At 39.3% G+C, this 20,546-nt stretch overlaps 1 long non-coding RNA gene across 9 annotated transcripts in view; it reads left to right on the forward strand.

Annotated features, from left to right (window-relative positions):
* The window catches only part of LOC127476888 (uncharacterized), a 554,098-nt gene that overhangs the window by 436,413 nt on the left and 97,139 nt on the right, over window positions 1-20,546 (forward strand). For 6 of the 9 annotated variants that reach the window (XR_007906755.1, XR_007906754.1, XR_007906758.1 and 3 more), the window contains 3 exons: window positions 15,262-15,379; window positions 16,504-16,714; window positions 18,516-18,586. This is a non-coding gene — a long non-coding RNA (uncharacterized LOC127476888). The remainder of the gene's footprint in view (window positions 1-15,261; window positions 15,380-16,503; window positions 16,715-18,515; window positions 18,587-20,546) is intronic. The other 3 variants (XR_007906757.1, XR_007906760.1, XR_007906762.1) reach the window with 3 other exon arrangements.

A 20,546-nucleotide genomic window follows, 5' to 3' on the forward strand; every position in this document is an offset into this window, starting at 1 on the left:
GACTACGGCAAAGGTGGTGTTGAATAGCTCAGCCCCACTGGTGTCTGCTGTCACTAAGTCACCCACCTCACTGACCAGCAGGCCTGTATGTACCCTTACTGAGGGCTGGAGCTTGAAAACTTTGTGATTTTGGTTTTTTTTCTTTCTCTGCTTAGGAGACCAATACATAGCTCTGCGTGGATAAAAAATAGGTTTTGTCTTTTGCCTGCCTCTCCAGCATGAAGAGAGCTTAGTGCATCCTGAGAAACTTCTGTATCCCTCGATAATCCCTTTGCTGCTCTGTTTAGGTACAATGACTGTGAAGATGAAGAGCCCCAGGTATGTGTGGCCTGGCTCTGGCCTGCCTCCCAATGGGATGCCACTCACTTCCTGATGAACAAGGGAAGTTTGAACTGGGAGTTTGAACATCTTCACTATATGTACTGCATAGAGGTGAGGCCCTGAGATCTTATTAAAAACAGGTCTGTGTAGAATTAACCTTTTAGTTGGTTGAATCCAAATTCATTAACTGTATCAGGTCAGCTTTTAACAGTAAAGACTAACAGTTTCCTGACTTAAGGAAAGGAATTCTATTTTATTTTACATATATTAAAAATTTTAGCCATCAAAACAAAGACTGGGGAAAAAATGAGGGCTTTACAAATATGAAAAATATTGTTACTCTGAGGTTATAATATTTGAAAATAATGAATTATAATTGTGTAAACCTGTAACCAGGTTTGTTTCTGTGAGCTGTGGGACCGGGTTGGCATTTCTGTGCCTAGTAAAGCTCCTGTTATTCAGAATGTTTTATATGGCTCAGAAAGAATCAAACAGTCTTTGTTTTTCTCAGAAAAATAGATAATGAAAGCATTTACTTAATTGTAAACTTTTCTTCTTGGTTTTGTCAAAACCCTAACCCACCTATAATTTCCATAGATATGTGATTTGCAGAGTTAGTTTGATATTTGGTTTTGCATTTTACTCTGTTTCCTGACACTGAATTATTTAGCTTAGTAACATCAACAGTTTATTTGCGTGGTTTTGGAGGTTTTAATGGATTTATGCCAAGCATTGTGAAAGCAAAAGAATAGTTACATTCTTTATGCTACTTACAATTTTAATAAGGTTGTGTACATGTTTTAAAATGAATTCTGTAGGTAAAGAAAATAGGGTTACAGTTTCTTTTTCATCTTTTTATATCACTTTTTTTTATAATTCTGTGCCATTATTTCCTAACACGTTGTTGGTAACTACAGGTTACCTGTAGGAAAAAGCAGTATTTGCAGCTGTATTTTCATGGCCTTAAGAAAAAGAAAAAGAGGGGAAAAAAGCATAGCCTTTTGTATTTGAGGGGGACTAAAGCTTGGCACAGAGAGTTGGGGAAAATGTTTTAGTCCTTGCCTTTTAAAATGTACAGATAACATCTGTAGGAGAAGTGGTGACAGAGACACACATTCCCTTGCATCACAAGACTTATTTCCCTTGGCTGTAAACTGCTGTAGAAAGCACCCTGTTCTGTGAGGCAAGGACATTGTTCTTGAGCCGAGTAAGGGGCAAGAAGGAATTTTTTATGTATAAAATTTTGAAGTGAATTATGAGCTGCGTGATTGCAAAAGTTAAGGCTTAAATTATTAAACAGCTATTGAAAGACAAACTACTTGCACAAGCACTCACTTACTGTATATGTGAACCTGTCTAAGGTCAATCTTGTGCATAATGAACATTTCGGAGGGAATAATCATAAAGCAAAAAGAGTATCTCTTGGCATCTAACATAATAAAGACATTGTGAAGCAACATTGCTTTGTGGAGGGAGAGATTTTGCAATTTGGAATTCTTTGTTCTGTATTTGTGATTCTCCTTTGAAATTGGCTTTCATAAGAGTGAAAAATCTGTCCCTACTGTTTTTAGAGTATACTTTGTATAAAGTTTTGCTTTGGCTAACGGGAAATTTAGGACTGTATGTAAGAACCTCAAGCATACTAACAGAAAGTAAGTAATTCATCTTATGGGCTTGTTTTGACAATATGTAATTTTAAACAAAACAGTGCAATATTAAGTTAATCCATTTGAGGATAAACAGAAATTACATTCTATCTAATGTGAATTCAGGATAAGTGAATAAATAGTAGAAATTATATATGTCCTGCTAAATTCTAAGTATGCCAAGAGCATAAAATATAGATTCTGCTGTGGAGTATCATTCCATTTAGAGTTTGTTTTTTTCAACCTCTGGTAGCATCAAATTTAGAAATACCAATAATGACAGTGAGTTTGTAGATCTTAGTGAATCAGCCATGGATTATCGAGGTTGCCCTTGGAAGGGGTGAAATCCATGAGGAGACAATTATGAGAATTTCTTATGGCTGAGATACACATCACCATGTTGGTGAGAATCCTAATACTCAGGGCATCTTTTTCCTGAACCCAAGACATCACTCAGACAAAACTATGGTCATTTTTTTTTAAGATGACCAAATATCCTTTAATACAGCAATTTCCACTCTGAAAGAGTTTTATACAAATGCTCATGATCACTTTGTCTCCTGGAATGACGTGAAGCATCTTGGTTCTGTTTTGTAAACTCTCTGTGATGGAGGGGGTATTTTGTCAATGTCTTAAATACTGACAGAGCATATCAAGTTGCCAAAACAGTATGATAAAATCAACATCAGAGACATTAGGTACCTCTCAAGGATTCTGGTCATCTGCTTGTTTTTTTTGTTTTGTTTTTTTTTTTCTGTTTTTCGTTTGATTTTCCGGAGTTGAAATTTTTGGAAAGCCATTTCAGATCAAGTATCGAGGCATTTTAGTAGGGCTGCTGTTACACTGACCTGCCAGGGGATCCTCTGGGTGTTGAGGAGAACTTTAATAGTCCTGGATGTACATATGGTAGCATGTGAGAGTTCAGAAAAGGAGAGGAAAAAAACCCCAATACAGCTTAGAATGTTAAATGCTTCCTCCATTCTGAAGAGATGATCTATTCATATCTTTCCCTTTGAAATCGAAGTAAGTCCCAATTCCCAGTCAGTAAAGTCTGGGATTGTATATGTATATGTATTTCTTAAGCATCAAGTTAACAAACGACTTGGGCATGCTTAGAGCAGCGTATGTGCTTTATTGCCTTTCTGAGACAGACCTAAGCTTTTTAAAAATGGATCATGCTATTAAATTTGGTTTAAATACGCATGTTGATTTGTAAAACCTTTGTTTTTCCTAGATATTCTTACAAAATACATAACAGGAAAGTTAGTAAATGCTCAACAAAAAATAACTACCTGACTTTGTGCTTATCTGAATCCAGTGCTGTTTGATGGCATTTTAGTTGTACTTCTACAGCCTGATTTATTACTAAAGTAACAAATATCTGCAATAACTAATGGAGCTACTTAGCTTAAATAGTGTCAGTCCACTGGGATAGACTCTTAAGAGGAAGCCTTAGCAGTGTGATTGTACATCTGTTTTATATATAGACTATGGATGTAATGGCTTTTGCATATGTCTTCAAACATGTTTTTTGGTGCTCAGAAAAGTACTACACACAAAGCCTTTCCCTGTACTTTTAGAAAAATGAAATTCCTCTGTCTTCTTCCAGCAGAATTCTCATGTGTAATTTTTCTTTCTTTTAAAAATTAGTTATGTCAGATTTCCTGCCTCCTGCACTTTTATATAAAGCTTTTTTTTTCCTGGTGCTTGATGTAATTGATAGCCTACATAGAATTTATGGGATTGAATTCTGAAAAATATTATTCAGTAGGTACACAGAAGTTTCCACAACATTTACCTAGTGAGCTTCAGAGTGAGGATTTTGACAAATATAAACAAATATTTGACAAAATTTCTTCTCAGTTGCCTCCTCTGCTTTTCAGGGCACCTGGGAAGCTGATGATTGTAGTCTTGCATTTTCTTTTTAGTCTCATTTCCCACTTGGCTCTTCTGAGTCATATTTTGTTCCTTAACTAATATCTTTTTTCCTCCTGAAGTGTCCTCACTTCAAACCACAATGTTTTCAAGAGTATTTGTGCCATTTTTATCATATGTTACAAAAATATTTTTGTATTTAGCTGTTGAAACATTTGTTTACAGTTTCTCCATTTCATAGTTCTGATCGATAGGAAATTATTAGTATAGACAGGAGACTTGTTATTTATAGTGATTTTGCAAACCATCCTCTTTTTAGTCTAGCATCTAATATTAATGCTAGATATATATAAATGCTTTTCCTGGCCTACAAGATGCTTTTTAGAATGCTTGAGTGTACTTTGAGGTTTGAAACGTGCCTCCTTTGGGTGGTGTTGTTTGCTCCAAATTCCAAATAGCTCAGCAGGTGTGTTAATAACACTGTAGGTCAGCTGAAATCAAGGGAATTGCAGGTCTCATTAGTTGTAGTTTTGACCTAAAGCACAGGCAGAGTAAATGCATGTCTCTTTGGTTCAAAAACCTTAAAGCCATTACTGCAAAAGGGCCCTAGGGATTTAATGGATTTATATTTCCAGAATGGGGTTTTTCTCTAGCAGATAGCTGAGTTTGGGAAGCCTGATTAAATGCTATCAGTGTAAATATGAACATTTTTAATGATATTTCAAGTTCTTGCAGCAAATCTTAGCTCTTTTTGAGGGCCCCAAATAGCTTCAGTCCTGAGACCAAGATCCTTTTTGCAAGACACTTTGCAAGCCTCTCAGAAAGACAGGCTTGGCCCCATGTTGCTTCCAAAATTCGGAGCTACCCTATAACTCGCTTCGTGCTGAATGTGATCTGTGGCATAGTTTTAACTGTGCATTTTATATTTTTCTAACCATAGAAATCCCCTTTGCCTTTCTGCTTCCCTCAAACATCCCTCGCCACTTTTGTTTCTTCCAGGTTGTGCGTGAAAAACTGGCACTGGCGGGGTTTGTGATCCAGGACTGTAATTACAGCCATAAACATCAGCTGCCACGAGCCTCAGCTTTCTCTGAGCCCTTTGCACAGATTGTGCTGAGATGGAAGAGACTTGGCAAAATTGTCACTGGCACCTAACCTTCTGTCCTCATTTGTAAATGGCAACTGTCTGTAATGCATATTTTTTTTTTAATGTCTCTATTTTTTTGTGCACAAAACAGGTAAACAAGAAGGAAGGAAGTAAACAGTAGCATTCACAAAAAACACGAGTGGTAACCTTGGAGACAGAAAACGAGGGGTGCAGAGCTGTCAATTTATTTCCAAGCTGAAGTGCTGTAACAGTCTCTCTGTGCTTCCTGTACAATGCAGACTTTTGCATTTCAGGAACAACAGGAATAGTAAGTGTACATCTTACCCATGCAGATGTGAATGTGCCTCTAGGAGAGGAGAGACACATGTCACCATGTGAGATCAGCTGGCTTTCTGTGCCCAGTGCCCCCAGCAGGTTGAGACGCAGGTTGTTGGTTTTCCTTTCCCTTTATGTGTGGATTTAACTTGAGCATGCAGACCAATACCTCACAGTCCAAGGCATGTTTTCAGTTTTAAATACAAAAGAGGCTGTGTTGCTGTAGGGAAGAGAGAGATATGGGCTATCCTGCTGCTTTCTGAAAACTGAGAACTACTGCCAGTCATTTTTGAATGGCAAAACAGATCTATCTCTATGTCTTTTAGTATCAAGAAGAGAACAATTATGCTTTCTTTTATGTTTATTCCATAATGAAATGCTAATTGCTTTTAGCTGCTTCTTACAGTGCCTGGGATACTTGGAGCTGCAAGTAGTATTTCTGGTATTTCCATGGTAAAAAAGGAGGTTTGGACTCTATACTCCTCTACTAACTATAACCAGTTATGAGTTGTTAATGGCAGCAGTGTCATAGCTAATCTGTAATAAAATGAATTAAAGTTCTGGACATCTGCAAAAGAACAAATATTGTGCAACACTACAATTTAAATGAAATGACATGTCTATGATTCTGCTCTGGCTGTGGTATGGAAGCATGTCCTTGCTACTTCAGTCACAGTTTTTTTTTTTCTTGTACATTAGTATATTTACATTTACTCCCACACTTTTGGCTTTGGATGTGGAACAGATCTTTGTAAGTTCAGTGCACAGACATGGTCAGCAGTGAAGAGAGAGATTTGATGGCCAGATTGGCAGAGAGGAAATTGCTTCTCAGTGTTGTCTGTGTGGCTACTGTGAGGGCTATTGAGGGGATCTGGAAAGTGCAAAGACCTGTGCCCACACTGGCAGGAATTGTTCAGTCTCACCAGGGCCATGCTGTCCCTGAAGCTCCTGAGAGTTTCCCCCCATTATCCAGTCCGAGATTTGGTCCATGGCTGAGAACATCACTCAGATGTCTCATACATCATAGCTGAATGCCAGAACCTCATCTGTGTACAACTGCATGAATTACTGTGCATTTGTTTGGCTTGAGAGAAGAATCTGAGCCAAAACTTTTCACCTTTTGAGAGGTGAACATATTTCCTCATTTCCTAGTGCTGTGTAACAATCCCTGTTACAAGCTGGGCATTAAAGCTGGACCTCAAGGTGTTTCTGCTTTGAAGATGAACTCTCTTCTGGTAATCTGTAGTGTTTCATACCTCTCTGACTTGGCTTGCAGCATGCAGAAAATGCAAGGTCTTACAGAGGGAAGAGGATCTCTTTTCATTTTTTTTCCTCATTATTATTTTCCAGTTAATCCCTTTTTTCAGGAAGTCTAATGTCCTTTGTTCTCTTATGGCTTTCCATATATTATTAGCAAAAATTGCATGTGAAAAAAAAACCTCTTCATCTCCCACTTCAAAATGAAAAGAATATGAAAAAAACCAACTGTTTCCCCAATTCTCTCTTTCTGTGATTATTATGCAAAAATTTCTAAATTTGACTTGTCCCTTTTACATCCCACTTCGCAATTCTTTTTAGAATTTTTCCTTTGTTGTTCAGCTCCAACTTTATATAAACTAAAAATTAAAGATTTCTTTTTGATTCATTTAATTCTAGTGCCATCTGGAATTGTATCAATTGTGCTGTTTCTCCATCCTCGTAGACAGCAGCATATACTGCTTTGCAGATTTTCGAACTACAATCCAATTTGCAAACACTTCAATGATTTTCTCTTTACGTACATGTTTGAGGATTACAGGGAACACTGGAGTGAGCTTTTGAAAGGACTTTTTACCACACAGAGAAACACAACCTGGCAGTTTAATTTTAATTGATGGTCAAATGACCTAGAAAGTGAAACCACCCAAAAGCCTAATGGAGGCAATGTTTCTTTATCTAAATGCTAACACAGGAATGGAATTGAACTCACTGTAAAGAACTAGGCTTGTTTACAGTACAAAACTCTGCCTTAAAAACAAACAAACTTTCTTTTTTCTTGCTTTCTGGTGCGTGGTCTTGGATAGAGGATTTAGAAACATGTTCAACAGAGAAAATCACTGAAATGCCAAAAGGGCTCTGACACTCCATCTTCTCTTCTGCATCTGCTACACAGATCTTTGTTTAAGGACAGTGCACTTTCCTCCAAGGGCTTTCCTATGTCTTTTCCCTATACTGCTTCTTCCTCTGTCAGCCTGGCACTTGAGAATAAGTCCTAAGAATAAGAATAAAATTGAGTGTTTAATCTCTGCTCATTTCTTTTTTCAATTTCTAGTCTTGCGTTTTAGGCACTGAAGCATTAGTGTTACAAAAATATCCCTTAGTATTTGCATGTTTATAGTTTTTTCCTTGCCTATGGAAAATAATGACACTCTCTCCTGTAAGTGGGAGCTGCCATCCCTCTAGAGTAGCAGCAGTGGACCCCAGAGGTGGGACTGTCTTAGAGGCTTTGGGTCTTCTTGTACTTGCCTGCAGAGTGAGGAGACCAAGTCTTGGCCCACACAGGTATTTCCTGGGAATCTCATGCTGCACCTACCTCCATAGCAATATCTTTTGAAAATCCATAGAGACGTGTAGTTAGATGATACCGTCAGACTAGCTTCCCATTTGTTTTCAGGTAATTCACATTGGGTTTGGCGTGGTTGTTTTTATGTGGTAAAAATATTACAGGCACTGGGACAAATCTTTTTCCAGAGGTGGTGACCCTGGAATGAAGATCATGAGGTTGTTTTGTAGCATTTATTGGTAGAAACAGCTGATTTATCCCAGAAACGAACACTATGTTGCAGTTCTTCCAGAAACTAAAGAGTAAATAATCATCTCAAAAGAGATGATGAAAATGAGAGGGTAAACAGTGTAATATCTTTGGGAACTTTGCACTGGTCTATAACCTTTAGGAAAAGACATGGGAAAACACTATAGAAAGATTTAGACACACAGCTGAGGCCAGGATCTGAACATGATGGAATCTGGGATAGAAGGAGAGAAAGAGAGAGAAAAAGGGTGGAATTTGGTTCAACTGTGTTTAGTCATAATTATTCCCAGAGTGATACAAAATGGACATCATGGCTTGTTGGCAAGATGTGGATACTGCAATGATTTCTGTTACTCATCACACAGAAACACAAATATTCTTTTTCCTACTGTGGAATATGAGTGTTCCACAGGCTGGTCTGCTGGAGATGTTTGTGAGACACACAAGGGAAGAACAGTAAAAATAGGGATGCAATTTATATTTTACTGTATTTTTTAGCATTCTATTATGTTTCCTCTGTGCTTATGAATTTTTTTTTTCTGAGGGACATGGGCAAAATAACCTACCCAAAGAGAAAACCAAGATCCGTTTCCAGTTGTGATTGAGCTAACTTAACTAGCCAACATTTCTCTGTTTTTGTTGGTGAAAACATACACCCAAGTGGCAGTGAAAAGCTTTTAACTGTAAAGTTGTAAATGCTGTTGAAAATGCGAGTGAAAGAGACTTTTATGCATATTTTAAACAACTACTGTAGAGACAGTAGTTGTAACTATGGACATGGGATATGATCAGCTTTTATACTTGTATTTTGAAGAAAAACACACTCCTGAGTGATACCTGTGCTTTTAGTGCTCATGAGCAGAAACCTTTCTCCCTGGAGCCTTACATTTTGCTGAGTGAAGTCAACAGCAATATTGTAGCTAATTAGAGAAGTGCAATATCAAATTTATACAGCATTTAACTGGCTGTTTAAGGCATATAAGACTTTTAAATCATAACATAAAGGTATAGTTAGAAACCATAAAATATCACAATTATTGATAAATGTGCAGAATAAATGATGAAGTCTCATGGCAGTGTTACAAATGCAGAGTTGGAGCACTAGGATTTTCTTCCCCTACGTGTAAGTACCTTATGTCTGTGTTTCACTAGTCAGTTGCTAAAAAACAACAACAAAAAGGATAAGAGACACATGTTAGAAGAACCAGCTATTGCAGTGTGAGAAGGATGTTTAATAAGTAAATATTCATCACATAAAAACATATAAAAATTCAGAGGTAGAACAAAATATGATCTATATGAACTGTAGAATGCACAAGTTTTATAGTGCTGTAAATTCTTTTCAGAGGTAATGGAAATGTTTAAGACACACATATATAATCAACAAATAACTATTGATAGACAAAAGTTTGATCCCCAAACAAAACTTCACAACATAAAAAGATGGGATTGTAAAATAAATGACACAGATCATAAAATATGTGAAACTCTGAACCAATGATGAAGCTAAAAAAACAGTGTAATGTTTGAATTTGCAGCGTTCTGGAGAGGTAGGGTGAGAAATACAAGAGGAAGAACAGGATGTCCAAAGGGGACCATGAGATGGTGTAAAGGTGTAGATCATTATCACGTGCAGTTTAATGCTAAATGGTCTATATTGAAAGGGAATCCTTGAACAATAATAGCAAAGAATGAAAAAAAACAGCAACGAAATAACCTGTCATTGAAGGAGGGATGTTTGGTCAGGGATAGGTTCAGTAAAAAATCCCTCGGAATTCTAAAAGAATTAGTATGCTATTAAAGAGCTTATAAATCTTCAGGGAAATGCTGCTTTCAAACTATCCCCATTTCTGCTGTAGGGACATGCTGTGAACTGTGTTCATAAGCACGAGTACAATTTTCACTGGCAAGTCAAAAACATGCAACTCTGTCCAGCTTTCAAATGGGATTCAGACCCCTTATGAATCCATACTTTTTGAAGATCATGCTGGATAGTGCTTTTAGAGGAAAAAAAGGCAATTATGAAAGCCTTCTGATTTATGTAGTAAAGAGATATTCTAAACTTTCTGGATAAAATGGGCCTATCTGTTATAAGGCTATCAAATTGACTTGAGTGTATCTATTATTACAGACAAACTGCACAGAACTGGCAAATGAGCATGAGTTAGTTCCTGAGACGCAGTTTGGAAGAGAGGTTTACTGAAGTAACTCGTCCAAATGTGTGTATTTCTGAATAGCACAAATGACAGGAAAAGAAGAAACATCTTTCAAGTGACGCTCTTCTCACAGTTATTTGGCACTCCAAACTGTAAAAGCATTTGGGTTAGTTTAAAATGCCTTTAGATAGAAATTACCTTAGTAGCCTACTTATTCTGTCAATTTTCAGTTATGGATGTACCCGCTGTGTGGATTTGCAAAGAGGTATCAATGTATGATCATGGTTGTAACAACAATAATCTGAACTCTTGTTGCGAGTGGCTTGGAAGTTGTTTTAGTTGGCTGAAGATTCCGAATTGGCTGTGGCAAAGCTCTGAGTCTTGGGCAGAACCAAACTGCTGTTTCCATGATTAGGTGCAAAATGGGCTGTGTGGGTACTCAATCTCCTGGCGTATGAAATAGCTCCTGTGAGTATAAATGGTATATGAGTATAAATGGTTTCCTTCAGCGACACGTAGACTCTAGTGGGGACTAAGTTGGTTTATAAAACAGTACGAGGTCTGCTAATTTCACTTCATCATGCTGCTCCTGAAGAGTGTGAATCCTGCGGTACTCTCTGGAAAGCCCAGGAAACACTTCCAACTGTGCATTTTTTTAATTGAGAAATTAAAATTTAGGAAAATCAAGGCAGACTCTCCAGTCTCATCTTGGTGAGCACTAGAAAATCTTCAAGTAATTAGGTCTGAACCTACTTTCGAGTTTTGTGTGGCTTTTTTTTTTTAAACAGAACTATATGAAAAGAAATAGTGTTATGCTGCTGAAGATCTATCTTCCTATTCACAGCTGGCTTTTCTAGATAGAGTAACAATAGAACACATAAAAGCTCTCTATAATTTTATTAAAAACAAATAATCAAGATACTTAAAATGCCAACACCACCTATTCCCCTCAAAGAAATTTGAAGCAGCCTTTATTTACCCCGATGAACTACACCCAAAAAGAAAAGTGATAGGAACTGAGGGAACAGCATAAAGCTGAGGCAGGGGAAGTTTATTTTGGATTTTAGGAAAAGGTTCTTCCCCCAGAGAGTGGTCAGGCACTGGAACAGGCTCCCCAGGGTCACAGCACAAAGGCTGACAGAGTTTAAGGAGAATTTGGACAATGCTCTCAGGCACAGGGTGTGACTCTTGGGGTGTCCTGTGCAGGGCCAGGAGTTGGACTCGATGATCCTGATGTGTCCCTTTCAACTCGGGATATTCTATGAGAGGTATATCTCTCCTCAACAAATTGCCATGAAATAGACTTTACTGGTTTAACAATACTGTGACTTTATCTCTTTTTCATTAACTATTTTTCTCCCAAAGTCTTTTGATATGTTTGTTATGATATGCAGTATGTCACTGCTACAGAAATCTTGGAGCTTGTAAGGAAGTTTAAACCCCAAGAGACTCTCTGATCAAATAAGGTCACATCAGCAGTTATGATGCTCATCAAATGCACTTTTTTCATCTTCATCCACATCTCAAGTGTTGTATCAGAAGCTGCTTCAAAAGAGCAGGAGGATGGAAGTTCTTTAGGAAACTTTTGTACTGCACTGTAGACTGTATGTCTACAGAACAGAAAAAAAATCTTTCTAAAGCAGCAACAGAACTAAAATCCACTAGTCTTTGCTATAACTTTTTTATTGTTGTCTCTAGTGAAAATTTTCAAGAGATGATTTCACTGTCCTCTTTTAACATCTTCTTTCTGATGAAGTAGCTGATATACAAGAAAGAAATTTAGCTGTTGGACAACTGTAATTCTTAAGTCAGCATGTTCTGTTCGGTTTCACTAAGTGAGAAGAACCTTAAATATGCTCTCCCTTCTGTGCCCTTTTTGATTACAGTATTAGGATGGGCCTGAAATCCAGCCAGCTTTTCTCTCTTTTGAGCTTCAAATCAAGATGAAAACCCAATGTGGAAGCTCATCTTGTAGGCAGTGCTTTCAAAAATCTTTGCTTTCAAAAATGGAGAATGATATTTATTGGTATATCACTCTTTAGGCAACTGTTCTGGCTGCTGTTGTAGATGCCATACAGGTTTGGAACAAAAATTAGGTTTCAGCCCCGTAGGCTATAAAATTTCTCTGCAAATTGCAAAACAGTAGCTTGAAATAGAATGAAGTGCAGCATGTCCAATGGACTAAGCAAAATTCAAGCCAAAACTGCTGCCAGTTAATCACTATAATTTATAAATATGTGTTCTACACATAGAGGCACCTACTGGCTGTGTTGAATAGATACTGCACAGAGCACGCACTAGGACAGAGGTACAAGGGGTTGGAAGACTCAAAGAAAACTGAAACTATTTTATGTCAACTAAGCAGCATTGCTTTCCTTCTTCACAAATGCCATGCTAGATGCAATACCTTTATTTCTATGTTTAGACATTGGAGTTGTAACTTACAGGGACCCCAGTGAACCATCCCATGTGCTCTCACTACACTGAGAAATGGCAAAGCTTCTGTAGGAGTCTTGAGTCCAGAAATGTTTGACCATTGCCATCAGCATCCCAGCACACTTTTCTTCCTCCAGGGCAGAAAATGGTGCTACTTGCTCCCTTCAGCAGAGTCATAAAGAATAAAGGAAATGCCTTCATGGGACTTCTTGAATTGCTGAACATATTGCCAGGGAGTAGCTTGTCTCTAAACCAGTGGGAGATATCCAGCACAAACAGATGGCCAATCTTCATTCAGATCTGTGCTGTGTAGCACACAACAGTTTTCTCTCTTCTCTTTTTACCACATTCTCATTTCAGTCAGATTGGTGATGAGGCTGTGCATAGCAGCCTGTGACTGCCTGGGCACTGCCTGGTCATCTTCTACCAGAACTACTTGGCCTGTTGCTTTAGATACAGAGATTAATTCTTCCCCTCCTTTGCTAGACCACACAAAAGGATCTCCTGACAATGTTATTGTGCTGGGATTCAGCTTGTGGGGGCTCTTCTGAGGAATAAAGGATGGAGAATGGACTAGTAACCTCTAGCAATTTCCAGCTTTATCCCTGAGGACAGAATTAGCCTTCTTGATTGCCTTGTAAGAGGATATGTGTTTGATGAGGTGCTTTGCAGGGTTTAGCCCCAGATACACGTTCATGAGCCAGTGTGAATGCAGCAGTTCATTGTGAATGCAAACCTGTGTGCACTGCTGAGGTTTACACACACACACACGCCTCCCCCCCCTTCACTAAAGAGCACTGAAAACATCTGATCTTTACTTCTTCCCTTCCCATCCTTCCCTTTCTGGGACCAGCACAGTGGCATAAGTAGAGTCAGGTTTCAGAATTTTCCTGTGTCATGCAGGATTGATGTACCAGAGTGGACAAAGTCTGTGTGTGTGCAGTTGGGAACTCACAGCAGACGGTTCACCTTACAGGTGGCAGAGTTCTCATGGGAAAAGGATAGCACAGCTGAGTTTCTGCCAGGATGTTCTCTCAGATGCAGCCTCAGTGCCTCACCATGACACCCTACCAGCTCCTTCTACCCAGTATCTTTTTTTTCAAAACAGTTTTCAAAATTTTCCATTCCAAGAAAAAACACCCTAAAAGACTTCTTGGGAACAAGTTTGCCAAATTTACCAAAGGAGGAGGATGATTTCAGCTGGTTATAGTCCTGTATTTGTTCTAAATAAATCAGATATTGACTACAGAAACATCTTTAGTTTCTCTTGTTTACAACCCAGGCTGACAGTTAACCTCTCAAAAACTTTCAAATAAAACTCAGCTGAAGAAATGTTTGCTTTCCCCAGACTCTGAAAATGTCCAGGGTTTTTTATTTAGTGGTTTTGTGGTGGTGTTTTTTGGCATACTGTATTGCATACCTCCCTGTGGTCTTTAAATTACCTGGTCATCAAGAAGGCATTTACATTCCTGTTAAAATAAGTGCACTCGGAGGTGCCAACAGAAAATTATGCGTAAGGATATAGTTTATGTACACAGGTTGCAATCTAATAAAAATCCAGTCACTTCATGTTCCTAGGTCTGTGAATATTTATCATCATAAGCAAGTAGCAGAGAGAGACTAGGCTGAGGAAATAAGGGATAGTAGAGGAAATCATTGTAACCAATAGAAAACAAACGTCCTTAGTGAAAACAGGTTCTTGCAAAATCCCAGGTAAAAGCTGCTGACAGTTTCCTTTGTCTCTCTAAGTGGCCCTGACCTAAACCAGTCCCATAAATTAAGGTGCCTAAGAACAATATGTAACAGAACAGACGTTCTGCCAGCTCCTCACTGGTGCCCGGTAAGGATCCCATCGTTTTGTATAAAAGCAGCTGGGGGAGCTAATTGTGTGGCTAAGGGAGCATCAGCAGGTTGCAAGAAATCATTAGTCACCTCTGCAATACACCTGGTAAATTATTAGTACATTTAAACAGAGCTGTTCCTCTCAGTACTGCAGTGTAGGATACAGACAGCTTCAAGGCTCTGAACATAATCAGCAGACGTGTGTCAGCAATTAGGAAGCAAGCTGTTTTCTAGTATGAAATCAAGACAGAAGAGCTGTAATTGTGGCTGGAAGTAGGCTGTGCTTCCTTGATTTTACCAGGCACCTGCAGCCTGACACACCAAGCTGATCTGACGTGCAGCACAAGGATCCAGTTCTTTCCAGTTACCCACCATGTGCTATAGAAAGTCTGAATGGGTGTCAAGTTTTCAAGTCGACTGTAGAACAGGAAATGATGCCAGGTCAAGCATAATGATACAATGGCAAGGTTGGATGAGGCACTGGGAGAAACTCTGTGGTACAAAGCTAACTCTTCAGGGAAAAAAAAAAAGGCTGGCAGGTTACCACATTTGAACTACAGTGTGAATTTATATTGAATCAGCATTTTGACTTATGCAGTGCCTACCATGTTTTTCACCTGATGTAAGAGCTCTAAACCTAGTTCATTTATAGTTTTCAGGGATTGCTTTGGTAAAGTAGATTGAAAAAGTGCTGTTATGTAAAGTGGAAAGTCTTCTGAATTAGTCTTGACTGTTGTGAACTAGATAAACCTTTATCATCACTCTTTTCAGCTCCACAGTGAGATGAGTCCCTACAGAGACAGAGGCAACACTTTGGTCACCTTTGATCACACTGAGCAGTGCTTGACCCTACATGAATTTAACTGGAAATTGGAATCTACCCAGCAGGGTAAGGCAGTGATTTCTAGTTGACTTGATTCAGAGTGAACAAATCTGCTGATTAGCTTCAGTCAGGCAGGTAATGGGATATCTTCACTGTTCTGCTGTTGTTCAGGCTGTGTCTCTGTGCTGGTTTTGACTGGTGTAGAGCTAATTTTCTTCAGTGGCCAGTATGGCCCATGTTTTGGATTTGTGCTGAACACAACTGATAATTCAGGGATGTTTTCCTTGTTGCTGAGCAGAGCTTACACAGAGCCAAGGATTTTCTGCCCCTCACTCAACCCCACCAGCGAGGAGGCTGAGGTGGCACAAGGAGCTGGGAGGGGACAGAGCCAGGGCAGCTGACCCCTAGTGACCCAAAAGGGGTATCTCAGACCATATTGGGTCATGCATAGCACACAAAGCCGGGGGAAGAAGGAAGAGGGGAACATTCACAAGGCTGGTGTTTGTCTTCCCAAGTCACCCTTCTGTGTGATGGAGCCCTGCTGTCCTGGGGATGGCTGGGCACCTGCCTGCACATGGGAAGTGAGGAGTGAATTCCTTGTTTTGCTTCCCTTGCACTGCTTTTGCTTTACCTACTAAACTGTCTTTATGTCAACCAGTGAGTTTTCTCATTGTTACTCTTCTGATTCTCTTCCCCCATCCCACCAGGGGGAAATGAGTGAGTGGCTGTGTTGGGCTAAGCTGCTGGCTGGGGTGAAACCAGGACAGTCTCTGAAGGGTAGCCTCAGTGTATCTCACTGGTGTGTTTCATGCTGGGGAAAAAATAAAAATTGAAAAAAAAAAAAAAGAAGAAGAAAAAAAAGAGATGGGTTTGCATCTGCAAAAAATACTTTTTTCTTAGTTGAAAATTACCAAGACCTGACTGAAGCTCCACATCAGTTTTGATCTTGTACGGCAATTGCTTAAAGAAGGAGAAGGGGATATAAAACGAGTAATGAGAAGGAACCAGTGCGGATGATGGTAGCTGTGGTCTCCTTCTCATGCCCTGCACATTGCGTGGTAGGAAAGGAGAATTCACCAAGAGGACACACTGAGAGCAGCAGCACTCACCAACAGTCAGGGAAAACTTGTTGCTGTTGTCATAGATTCATGCTCTCGTACACTTGGATAGCCAGTAACGTGTCATCCTAGGTACATGTTTATGTTGTCAGACAAGGAATATCCAGGAATAGTTGTCCATTTTCAGAGCAATTTTCAAGGCTTGATACATCCTGTAGAATCTGTCTGGCCGATCACTTAGACTGAGGACAAGGAAGTGTCGCTGCAGAAGACAAGTATATCAGTTCTTGTCTGTCTCAGTCCATCTGGTGAAGCATCAAGTGTGTGGGAGCACTTGGTCCAGGTAGAGTATGAGGGACAGAGGGACAATGTGCTGCAGAAAGTTAGAAAATCTGGGTATTGTGTGCTCTGTTCATTTGACTGACTGATGAAAACAAATTTTTACCAGTGCACACGTCCTATTTCGTGAGACCTCTTCCTGTTTTCCCTGCTGGGTGGTCTAACTTCCAGAGTGCCTGTGGCAGCCACTGCTTGTCACAGCTCAGTGACAGCTCTCAGTAACTCCAGCAGCTGGCAGTGCTCTCTAGAAATCCAGGGTCATTTTTACTGCTTTAGAGCACTTTTGCCAAAGCCAGTAAGTACCAGCTCAAACAGGCCTTGAAACTTGGTGGGGGCAGGAATTGGGGTTTCAAAACTAAGAGGTTCCCTCAGTACTGAGATGTTTTCTATGTAGGAGTGGTCTGCTTCTTTCTTATTAAATACAAATGCTAGGAATGTAGTATTCAAGTCATACATTTTTTTTGACTGCTTTAATGAACATGTTATCAGCATTTCTACTTCATTGGATATAGCAGAACAGAAATATTGGCAGTACTGTGCACTTACCACTTGGAATGCAAGTATGACATGAAAGAGGTTTTAAATAGTATTAAATATTTTCTCGTAGAATTTGTAGAAATTGAACTTAGTTATTGGAATAATGTTCTAAACATTCAACTTTCACTCTAATTATCGAGTCTTTCCTCTGCTCTCGTGCAGCTACGGTGTCACAGCCAAAGAAATAATTTAATGAAATTAAGTGCGTGTTGAAAAATATATACACACACATACACTTCAGGTTGGCAAATGAAAATAAAAAGACAGTGTAAAAAGCACTTCAACAAATATTATTTAATGTTCAATTTAGCAATTAAGTGGTCATATGTATGTTGGATATGCTGCCACAGTAAATACTGGTCGATTTTAGTCCCTCAATCCTGTGGTCTCTTAGGCCAAAGTTGGCACCCCGTGTGTTTGTGTCCGTGCTGTGGGTTCTAACCTGGTGTAGTGCCTGCTGCTGGGAGTGCAGCAGCTGGGGCAGGGAGGTGGTTCTTGGATGACACCAGATTTTCTCTCAGTTGTATGATGGAGTTACGTGGTAGTAAACAAGGCACAGGTTGGCTGTCGATGGTGGTGTCACGCTGTGGGGAATTGCTTTTTGGGGGCAGTCAGCTGCTGGAGAGCTCAGGGCTGAACCTTTCCTGCAAGCCAAGTTGTGTGTTATAAAGGAACTTGCACATTTATTTTTACTTTGTCAGCCTTGCAGTACCTAAAGGGGCCTACAAGATTTTTTTGCAAGGACATGTAGTGATAGGCAAGGGGTAATGAATTTAAACCAATAGAGGGCAGGTTTAGATTAGATATTAGGAATAAATTCTTCCTTGTGAGGGTGGTGAGGCCATGGTACAGGTTGCCTGGAGAAACTGTGGAAGTTTTCAGGGCCAGGTTGGATGGGGCTTGGAGCAACTTGGGATAGTGGAAGGTGTCCCTGCCCACGGCAGAGGGGTTGGAATTGGATGGTCTTTAAGGTCCCTTCCAACTCAAACCATTCTAGATTCTGTGATTTTGGGACCTTCAGTAAAAATAACTTGCCCAGTTTTCCTGAAATACCCTGCTCTGTGCAGCCTGCACGGCTCTGAAACAGCCATCTGGTTTCTTTTGCTGCCTCTGCTGCTACATCCTGAGTACAACAGCAATTTGCAGTTACTCTCTTTTTTCCTTCTCCCATGTCCTTCACCTCCAAAGCACAGGCCCTCGCTACAGTAGCATCCATGTGGGTCTCCAGGATGGAAAAACTGAGTTAACGTTTTTTTCTTCCTTTACAGAGCAAGGAGGTTCTTTACAGAAGAATCAGCCTGATGAGCACTGGTTTTCATGTGCTTGCTTTGTTTGCATGGTAGGAAGGCTTTTTCTGTGAATGGGAGGAATGTTTAGCATCTGATTTTCTGAACTGAAAAGATTTCCTGTCTGTATAATTAGCCTTATTTATGCAATTACAGCTTATCCACTAATTGCTTGGTTTTTTTTTTTTTTGTAGTTTGCTTTCCTCTATGTAGAATATTCATCAGACAGCTCATGTCGAGAAGTCAACAAGATTGTTGTCGTTGTTCTGGTTTTTGTGTCTCTACAAGGAATGCGATTGTCACTGAAGCAATGAATTGTTGAATACAATCTAAACACCACTTAATGTCAGCTTTTTTTTCCCTGAGTGACATGATGATGAATTCCGGAGGAAAAAAGTGCCTTAGAGAAATTTCATCAAATAAATAATCTAATTGTGCCTAGAAATTCCATAATGACCTCAAGACTTGGGAGCTGCCTAATATACTGCTTAGAATTAACCACTCTTCTTGAGATATCAAAATAATATACAATGAACACTGCAAAATCTACTTACTCTAGAACTTAACGTATCTCTTTAAACCTAATTCATTATGTGCAAATGACATTTGCTTTTATAATAGCAGCATGTATTCATGCTCTGCATTGTTCTTGTCTGTCTCTCTAGCACACTAGGGACTGTGGTGCATCCTGTATGTCTTAGAACTTAATCATTCAGTTACTCAGTAAACATAAAATGGTGTGAACATGCTCGTGAGTGAGAGCAATCAAACTAAATCACAGAAAAAGACAGTCCAAACTTGAATGTCATCCAGATAATTTACCAGGCTCAGAATACAAAACATTTAATGAGGAACTGTCATGTTTATAGAAATTTTAAGGATTGTATAGATTATATAAGAATAGCAATGGAATTATGATTGATAGAAATAGCAGAGTTAGGGTAATTTCTTCTTAATCCATAAGCAATCCAGTCAAACAGAAATATTCATAAGGTAAGCACAGTGGAATTTGTTAAGCTGGTGGTTGTGCGGTTTTCTTCTCTCAGAGAAACCAGCTCTGCAAGGCTTCACCCTGTGACGGCCTTTGTCCCTTGTAGTGCTTTGTTATACACCCTACAAGACCTGCTTTGGAGAGGACTGAACAATTTTGGGGAAAGCAGGCAGACTGAAAAGGTTGCTGAAAGCCCAGTGCAGCAGTGTGGTGTCTGCATGTTTGATTCTCTGCTGTTCTGTACACGGACATGTGCTCATTTGCCAAACGGGACCTGCCAGGGCAGCAGAAGGGAACACTTCATCTCCCTGCTAGCAGGAAATGGCACATTCCTTTCAAGTTTCAGGCTGTATCCTGACTCTTTGCTCAGGCAGCCTGTGTATTCAAAGGGTTTTAGGAGGCCAAATTCAGAGTAGTTGATTCCATAAACAAATCACTTCTCAGTTCCTCCTCTCTGTAAAATAGAAATTACAGAGGAGTGCTAAGAGCTTGGGGTGAAAAAGCTCGGCTCAGTGACATTATTTGTGATGTGGTAATACATCAGGGAAGGCAGGATTAATGGTCAGGTAATTCAAAGACTGGCAGGATGTTCCTAACTGAGAGTGATAGAAGTAGTTCAGACACCGTGACTAAAAATCAACCATTGATACAGCTGTTATTGCTGTTGCTATAGAATGCATAAATTGTATTCCTTCTGTCTTGTAGTTTGATTTGCATAGCTATAAACTCCCTCCCTTAATCTTCAAATAAAAACACACCTACTTCATACATATGCCCCTCTTTTTGCCTGAGGTAATGTAGGAGTTGATCCATTAATATCATGGCTTGTTTTCTACTTAGGTGGATATTGTCACTACCATCCATTACCAGTTTTTAAACACCTCTAGATTTGGGTTTTCCACTATTTTTGTAGCCTTGTGTGACAAAAAGTATTTCTTTATATTCAATGTTTTCATTTGGAAAAGCCCAGGTTGTAATGCTATCCCAGTTGTCATTATTTTTTGCTAATTCTTTAGTGAGAT

Source organism: Manacus candei, unplaced genomic scaffold (genome assembly GCF_025592945.1).
Source record: "Manacus candei isolate 608988 ecotype Guabito, Panama unplaced genomic scaffold, ASM2559294v1 h1tg000050l, whole genome shotgun sequence".
In the NCBI taxonomy this organism is placed as follows: domain Eukaryota; kingdom Metazoa; phylum Chordata; class Aves; order Passeriformes; family Pipridae; genus Manacus; species Manacus candei.